Here is a 9,603-nt window from a genome sequence, read left to right on the forward strand (position 1 = left end):
AGATGCTTTTGTTTGCCAGTGGATGTTTGGGTCTTTATGGGTTAAACAGGAAGGTGTGTATTCAGTCAAATTCTGCTGTTTTTTTTTCATCTTCCTGCATCTAGGACGTTATATTACTGTCATAATAAGAATAAGTGATCTTTTAAAACAACAGTGTGTTGCCAAATACAGCAAAAACTGGAAATTCAGAAGGCAAGAAAACAACCAAAATGATTCATGTTAAGTGTACGGAATCTTCACCAAATCTGAGTGACAAATGGAAAAAAAAAAAAAAGGTAATAGCAGTAGGTGGATACTGTTTTCATTAAACAGTACTGAGTCAAAAATGTGAAATTCGGTGACTTTATGTGAAAAATGGATATTAGTCAAAAAGGATTATTTTTTACCCTGAGTAACCAGCTCTGTTAATACACTGCAGGATTTGAATTACACACACATAAACTAATGTGTATATGTAACAACGCTTTATCTTATGTACTGGGACTGAATTAATTTTATTGCAAAAAAAGGGGGTTGAACTACAAAAGTTTTATACTGCAATAAATACGGTTACGTTGTCTGACGGGTTAATTTTGTGTATATTGTCATTAAAATACTTGGAAAAAGCGTCAGATTTTGTTTTTATAATTGTTTTAAATGCTCTACCTTAAAATTTCTGAGATATTTGTCCCATTCTGACTATGAATTTTCATTTTCAACCTTCATTCAACCTCATTCAAGTACGTAAGAGTACTTTGTCTTGTTGCATATTTGAAATAAACTAAAAAAAAAAAAATAAAAAAATAAAAAAAAAAATCAACAGTCATTTTCAACCACAAGTAACTCAAACAGAAAAATCAGCTGTTTAAGCTTTAAGTAATACTATAATAATTATTAACAATAACTGACAGGAGCATTTTTTTTTATGGTAATATTTCAAGTCAACAGGAATGAGAAGTCCTATAAGCTGTATGTGAAATGTGTCGGTATCTTAATCCATATTGTGTCTTGAAAACATTAGCTGAGCAGCACTTGCGTCATTTATTTTAAAATTTCATTAAAATATGTGCACCGATCAGCCATAATATTATGACAAATGACAGGCTAAGTGGTAATAATGTTAATTATTTCATTTCAAAGGGACCTCTCAGTGGGTGGGATATATTTGGCAGTAAGTGAACATTTAGCCCTTGAAGTAAATGAATTAGAAACAGCAGAAATGGGCAAGAGTAGGAATCTGAGCAAATTTGACAAAGGGAGAAATTGTGATGAAATCATTGGGTCAGAGCATCTTCAGATCTTGTTCATTCCCAGTGTAAAGTGTTTAGTACGTATCAAAAGTATCTAAAGAACAATGACCAGATCTTAACCAACTGAGCATCAATGGGAGCAGAATACTTTTACCATCTGTCTAATAGTGTGTAATTTCAGCTTTTTCCGCAAAAACACCTCTGACCCGAGGCCTAGACTCAACCAGACCTCTGAAGGTGTGCTGTGGTATCTGGACCAAGACGGACAAACGGGAAGCAGATAGAACAGAACTGAATAGAACAGAACAGAATAGAATAGAATAGAATGGAATAGAACGGAATGGAACGGAACGGAACGGAATGGAATAGAATGGAATAGAATAGAATAGAATAGAACGGAATGGAACGGAACGGAACGAAACGAAACGAAACGGAATAGAATAGAATAGAACAGATTAGAACAAAATAGAATAGAACAGAAAAGAACAGAACAGAATAGAATAGAATAGAACAGAACAGAACAGATTAGAACAAAATAGAATAGAACAGAACAGAATAGAACAGAATAGAACAGAATAGAATAGAATAGAACAGAACAGAATAGAATAGAACAGAGTAGAACAGAATAGAATAGAACAGAACAGAATAGAATAGAATAGAATAGAACAGAATAGAACAGAATAGAACAGAACAGAACAGAATAGAATAGAACAGAACAGATAGAATAGAATAGAATAGAACAGAATAGAATAGAACAGAATAGAATAGAACAGAACAGAATAGAACAGAACAGAATAGAATAGAATAGAACAGAATACAATAGAACAGAATACAATAGAACAGAATACAATAGAACAGAATAGAACAGAACAGATAGAATAGAATAGAACAGAACACAATAGAACAGAACAGAATAGAATAGAATAGAATAGAATAGAATAGAATAGAATAGAATAGAATAGAACAGAATAGAATAGAATAGAATAGAATAGAACAGAATAGAATAGAATAGAATAGAACAGAATACAACAGAATTGAATCGAATAGAATAGAACAGAATAGAATAGAACAGCATCGAACAGAACAGAATAGAATAGAACAGAACAGAATACAACAAGTAGAATAGAACAGAATAGATCTTTATTGTTACTGTTACAAAATATTACACAGATAAAATGTTAAATATACAAATACAACTAAAATACCACTAAAATATACAAAAAGCTAACTGTATACTACAAATCAGAAATATGTACAACATACAAGGATATATATGAGGTCCGAACTGGAAAATGTTTTTAAAATAGATACACCTGACTAGTTACATTTGAAGAGGGCGGGTAATAAATAATGATACTATTCTGTGATGATGCGGTTTTTGTACAAATCCCATCGAGACCGCTATGTCCGAGACCAAGACAAGACTAAGACCAAAAAGAGCCGAGACCAAGACAAAACCGAGACCAAATGAGTTGTGTCCATGACAAGACCAAGACCGCAAAAAATTGGTCTCGAGACAAAGTACATCACTAGATTTTAACAACTTTTTCCACTACTGTATATCCAACCCAGTGAAAGGTACCATTTTAATGAAATAATCAATATTATTACCACTTCTTCTGTCAGGAGACATAATGTTATGGCTTATCAGTGTAAGATTTAGAGAACAAAATCCATAAATATTGCAGGCCAGTGTTGTCTGTACATTTAGTTTTAGTGTGTACAGACTTGTAAAGAGCAACAAATGTCTTTCTGGGCAAATAAAATGAACCCATTTATATAGTGCAGTGGTTCCCAATCTTTTTTGGCTCATAACCCCATTTTAACACCACAAATTTCTGGCGACCCCAGACATTCAAAACGGAGACTTTGTTTTTTTTTTTTTTTTGCAAAAATAAATTTGTTTTTGATCATGTAATAGTTTGCTATACTATATTGCAAATAAACATTAATTTTAGATGACATTTAGTCGATATAATGTATATTATTCTGGATGGAGGCAGTAAATCCAGGTGTAGATTACTGCACAAAGTGAGAATTTTATTTTCCTTGGTCAGGATATGTACAGTCAGTCTAGCTTGTTTTTACAAGGCTGACAATTAATACTGAACAAATAATAACTCAAACTATGAATTATGAAAGAGCTGCAGCATCTGAAACTGACCACAATGAACATTTGAAAGATAAACAGTACCACAGTGCTTCAGTTTCAGCTTCAGTTTGTCATGTCTGTTATGGATTGGGATTGTCTCTATCAACTCACCATATATTTTTATTAGTATGTTTTTTGTTTTTTTGTTTTTTTTCATCAATTACTAGAAATTTGAAGTGACCCCATTTGAATTCCAGGCGACCCCAAGGTTGAAAAACACTGATATAGTATAACTCGCTGTACAAACAATATCAGGTGGATGAACTATCATAAGATATTAAGAAGTCACTGAACACTGTTCCACCATCCTGCTCAGTGTTAAATCAGGGTTGAAGCGATGATGTATGTCCATCTGGGAACGCACCTGAAGGTTGTTGGGACATACCGTACTGTAAAATCTATCAAGGTAAAAAAAAGTGCATTCTCTGTGGGCTCATCTGACGAGTCTAACAGGCCCTTTAGAGCCCCCGTAACTCACAGTGAAATTTACCGACGTCTTCGGCCTAACCCCACTGTGAACTGACAGGCATAATAATTGTTTGTGAAATTAATCATCAGCCCAGGTTCAGGCTGAATCTATTAGCTGCCCAGAGAGAATAATCACACAAATCATGTAAGGAGAGATGTTTTAATTTTATGCCTGGCATAGAAGGGCCCTGGATGTTTCTTTGTTGTGCGAGACCGGAATTAATTGAGTTTTCCCCCCTTCACTTACAGTTTCACTACATCTTTCAGTCTTCAAACACATGCACACGCTGCAGCTGGTGAGTCAGGGTCTCGCTTGGTTGGTCTGCAGGGCTCTGAGGATTTGTAACCTAAAATCCAGACTTGCACAGTGACAGTGTAACATCTCAGTAACTCTGCGAGATATTTGAAGTCTGGTCTGGTTTGAGAAAGGGAAGAGAGAGAGAAACGTAGAGGGAAGAAAGCGTGATAATTCAGCCATGCAATTTGGACTTAACATACTGATGTGTTTGCTGGAGCTGCGTGCTACAAGAAAGGAAGGAGATAAAACAGGAAAACATGAGACTGCGGGCCGAACAGCTTGAACAACCGCTGGAGATCAAAGAAAAATAAATAAAGAGGGGAATAAAAATCAATAATGACTAGTCAGCTTTAAGTTTTACAGTTATTATATTGGTGCAGAATGGCCACTGTGTAATGGGTGTATTCCATTTTGAAGAGTTTGATCACAAAAGGCTCATGATGCAGGCAATTGCTAAGCCAAAAAAAAAAAAAAAAAACACTAGGGGTGGTGGTGGTGGTGGTGGTGGTGGGGGTTCAGGCCTTGTGGAAATACAGGGAGAGAAGGAAAAAAAAAAAAAAAAAAGCTTCCCAAAATATCCTCCCGTTCTCTCTGTGAAGTTGAAAGTGACAACTGCAATACCTTTGTTCTCGGAGTGCAGCTGCAAAAATAGCTTTCAATAATGTATTAGGAGAATAAAGACTGTGAGCTGATTTCTGGGGAGACGAGGCGAGGCTCCAGTGTGTGTGTGTGTGTGTGTTTGTGTGTGCGCGCTAAGACTGGGAGCTTTCTCTACTGTTAGAAAAGATCAGGCTGGTGAGCGCAAACTGATCTTTTTTGACTTCTAAGATTGCTCTACTTAGGCGGTATGGAATAAAATCTGGGCCTTGGAATAAACGGCTTATCCCCAAAAGACCCCGTACGGCATCTGATCTTTATATCTTTATAAAAGGGTCTACAAAGAATGACTCCTGAAGATCACGTTGACCTGTTCCTGAAATGCTGCCCGTGCATGCCTTCGAACAACCGCCGTTATGTCCCCCCCCCCCCCACCAAATCCAAGCGGCAAGCGGTGCAGAACGGCGATGTAATGACTCTGCAATGCAAAGTGCCTTGACCAACAGAGCATTCACCTGAGGCTATGGAGGTTTAATTTCTTGCGTGCCTGAGTGTGATAAGTGGCAAAGCAAATGTTGTGACTTTCCTTCAAGCTCTGTGAGGACCAGCCAACTGGAGCACAAGTAGAGTTAAAAAAAAAAGAAAAAAGAAAAAAACAGCCTGAATGATATTAAATTTAAAGATGGAAGCACAACAGAATCCCAGACTGGCATCAATTATTAAGACAAGCAAGACAGCTGTGACACAGTCTACAAACGATACCTCAGAAAGGAAGCTTTTTTTTTTCTCTTTATGGTTGTATCGTGGATGGTTTGACTCTACAAAATATAAAGCCTTTGACAGTAGAGCGCTATCAGCTGATATTAGTCCCAGGTTATGCAACAAAGTCCATCAGAGTCCTTCAGCAAACACAGTGTGAATGGAGCTTTTCTGAGGCTATGTTCACACTGCTAGCAAAAGTGGCCCAAATCTAGCTTTTTTTTTTTTTTTTTTTTTTTTACCCATATGTGACCCAGGGTTATAATAGTTTTGAATTTTTCATTTAGTTTAGACTTTTTTTTCTAATTCAGTTAGTTTTAATTCGTTTTTAGAGCAGGTTTGCTAGTTTTTATTAGTTTTTGTTATTTTCTACAGGGTGGGGAAGCAAAATTTACAATATTTTGAGGCAGGGATTGAAAGACAGTGTATGACCGTTTATTTATTTATTTATTTAGACAGTGTAAGACAGTTTATTGAAAGTCATGAGAATTTATTTGCCACAAGAAAATTTACATCATAGAAAATGTTTTTATTCTATGTGTCCTCCTTCTTTCTCAATAACTGCCTTCACACGCTTCCTGAAACTTGCGCAAGTGTTCCTCAAATATTCGGGTAACAACTTCTCCCATTCTTCTTTAATAGTATCTTCCAGACTTTATCGTAATAGTTTTGCTCATAGTCATTCTCTTCTTTCCATTATAAACAGTCTTTATGGACACTCCAACTATTTTTGAAATCTCCTTTGGTGTGATGAGTGCATTCAGCAAATCACACACTCTTTGATGTCTGCTTTCCTGATTACTCATATGGGCAAAAGTTTCTGAAAAGGTATGGATAATAGTGTTAGGTATGATTATGACATCAATATATGTTTGGTTTCAAACCAAATTGACGTAGTGCCTGCTGAGAAAAAACAACTAAGTGTTCATTGTAAATTTTGCTTCCCCACCCTGTAAGTGCTTGGTTTTGATTTAACTTTAGTTTTATCGTATTGTTTCTCTTCTTCTCCGTCGTATTCAAATAAATCCCAGACAGGACTCTGCTGCTTTCTCCCAACTTTAGTCTCCATGTTTCCAGGTAGAGTGGGGACCAGAAGACAAATGGAAACCACAAGTAACCTCAAGTGACGGACCGTTAAATATCATATGGTGCCAGCAGCTAAAATTGCTTGAGGGAAATAAATAGATTTGATATCAATCCGACATTGACAAAGACAAAAACGAAGGGAATTCTATCCATAATTTTTATCCGTTTTAGTTAGTTTTGTAAGCACACAATACAGTTTCAGTTAGTTATCATTTTTTTCTTTTGATTATAGTTTTTATTTATTCAAGTTAACGAAAATGTTTTTACAGTTCTAGTTTTTGTCATTTTGTTAGTTTTATTTCAACAATAATAACCTTGATGTGACCCATATCTGATTTTTTAAGACAGTCTGAACAGCACAAATCCAGTTTTTTCAAATCAGACCCATGCCACTTTTATATACGGTCCTAAATCGGACACATAGGTATAAAAATTTTTATTAATGCAGCAGTAATATGAATCAAAAACATCATACAAGGACCAATTTACTGCATAATTACATTTTGCTGATACTATCTTTACTTAAGTTATATTTTCAAAGGAGAACTTTCAGTTGTTGAGTATTTTATTTGATCTGAAAACCCATATTTACAAGCTTTTTTTTTTTTTTTTTATCCACATGTGACCCATATTGGATTTTTTAAGACAGTCTGAACAGCACAAATCCAGTTTTTTCAAATCAGACCCAGGCCACTTTTATATGCGGTCCTAAATCGGACACATAGTTATAAGATTTTTTTTTAATGCAGCAGTAATATGAATCAAAAACATCATACAAGGACCACTTTACTGCATAATTACATTTTGCTGATATTATCTTTACTTAAGTTATATTTTCAAAGGAGAACTTTCAGTTGTTGAGTATTTTATTTGATCTGAAAACACATATTTACAAGCTTTTTTTGATCCAAATGTGACCCATATCTGATTTTTTAAGACAGTCTGAACAGCACAAATCCAGTTTTTTCAAATCAGACCCAGGCCACTTTTATATGCGGTCCTAAATCGGCCACATAGGTCTAAGATTTGTTTTTAATGCAGCAGTAATATGAATCAAAAACATCATACAAGGACCACTTTACTGCATAATTACATTTTGCTGGTACTATCTTTACTTAAGTTATATTTTCAATGGAGAGCTGTCACTTGTTGAGTATTTGAGTTGATCTGAAAACCCACATTTACAAGGTTTTTTTTTCCAAAATGAATTTTAAATGACTTTCAGGTCATGTTTTCAGTTTCACAGCTCCCCATTTTAATGTGTTGTTCCATTCTCATGGTTCTACATCATCAGTTTCCACCCGCAACCAAGTAGTGGTTTCCAGTGAGAAATGATAAGCCTTCAATAAACTACTGAGAAAGAAACAGCAGCAACACAAAGATATCTGTGGAGGTGTGTTAGTTGTTGTTAAGGCTGCTAACAGTTTATTATTAGGGCAAAATGTGTGAAAAATGCTCTAAAAAAAAAAAAAAAAGGTGAGACTAAAGCAGGTAAAATAGCTGTTAATATTAAATTTACCTTCCCCAGATGGTAAAAATTCAGCTTCAAATGTATGTTGGTTTGTTCAGCCATACTTAAAGGCATCTGTTGTCACATGATCAACATACCTGCTTATTTCAGCTGCTTTTTTTTGTATGTTTTATATTAAATTTATATATAACATATATACTGTATGTAAAGACTGGATGGCACTTTTAAATCTTGTTGTACTTGTTACAGTGACAATAAAGATATCGTATTGTATTGTATTCTATCCCATAATGCACTGAGGTTTTAACACTGAGCACATGTCTGTTGTATTATGTCCAGATGATGACTCTATGTGTATGTGATGGTGTCCCTATGGGTTAGAAAGGACTTTTACTCCCGTATCCGAGTGCCTTGGATCTCTTTCTTGCTGTTGTATTTTTGCTCTACTTCATTTTTCAATAACAATGAGTGATTTTTTTTTTTTTTTTTTTTTTGCAATAGTCCTTTTACCTTTTGTTTTTCATGCATTCTGCCACTGTTCTTGATGGGCACCCGATTCCTTTACACACATTTTACACATTTACATTTGTTGATTTTTGACCCATCTGAGGCACCAATTACAACTCTGTGTGTGTTCTTGTGTGTGTCTTGGGAATCACACAAAATCTGGAAAGAGCTGACTGCTGCAGTTTGGCATACTTATGCATTTTTGGTCAAGGAAGACATTAGCGAAAATGGCAATTTGATAGGACCAATATTTTGGGAGATATTAGTCATTTTGGAATACAATAGCTTCACAGTCACGTTGCTATGCCCAGAATGCTTTGGCGGTGACTGCTGGACAAATGCGGTACAGCATGCACAAATGCACAACAGCATAAAAACTACCACATCTAGAACCCGTGGATCCCTACGGGTCAGCACGCTAGTTTTTTCTTTTATATTTCTTTATGTTGTGATATTTCCCATTAGTTTTATCTTGTTAGCTTTTATAGCCACTAGTCACTTTTCCATTGACCCTCAAATTGCGCGAATATAACTTGCGCATAAAAATTTACCGAATGGAAAAACGACAATTTTGCTAAAGCTCTTGTTTTTTGATTACAAGTTTTTGTGCTAGCAAGAGATGGTTTTTCAGGCATAGCGCAAATGGTGTATCATGCAAAACTGCAATGGAAAGACCTTTTTCTGCAAACTAGAGTCAGGTGAATAAAAAAAACAGATGTTGATGGACGTTACAACAAGCGAAGAAGAAGAGTTTTAAAAGAAACATGGTGCGGTATTTGTGGACACACCAGGAAACCGAATCATTTTTTTAATTTAGTACGGGGTAGAGGGAGAATATATAATAATAATGGATATATCTGTAAATCAACACCATATTTATGTTTGTCGTCATGTTTATGAAATGACTTCTCATGTCATCGGGTGATAATAAATAAATAAATCATCGCATTTGTGATTTAATGGAAAAACCGACATAACACGCTTCTGGTTTTTCGACATTTAGTAAATATCGGTAAAGTTTTGCGCACGTGTCCAA

Source organism: Sphaeramia orbicularis, chromosome 24 (genome assembly GCF_902148855.1).
Source record: "Sphaeramia orbicularis chromosome 24, fSphaOr1.1, whole genome shotgun sequence".
NCBI lineage: Eukaryota > Metazoa > Chordata > Actinopteri > Kurtiformes > Apogonidae > Sphaeramia > Sphaeramia orbicularis.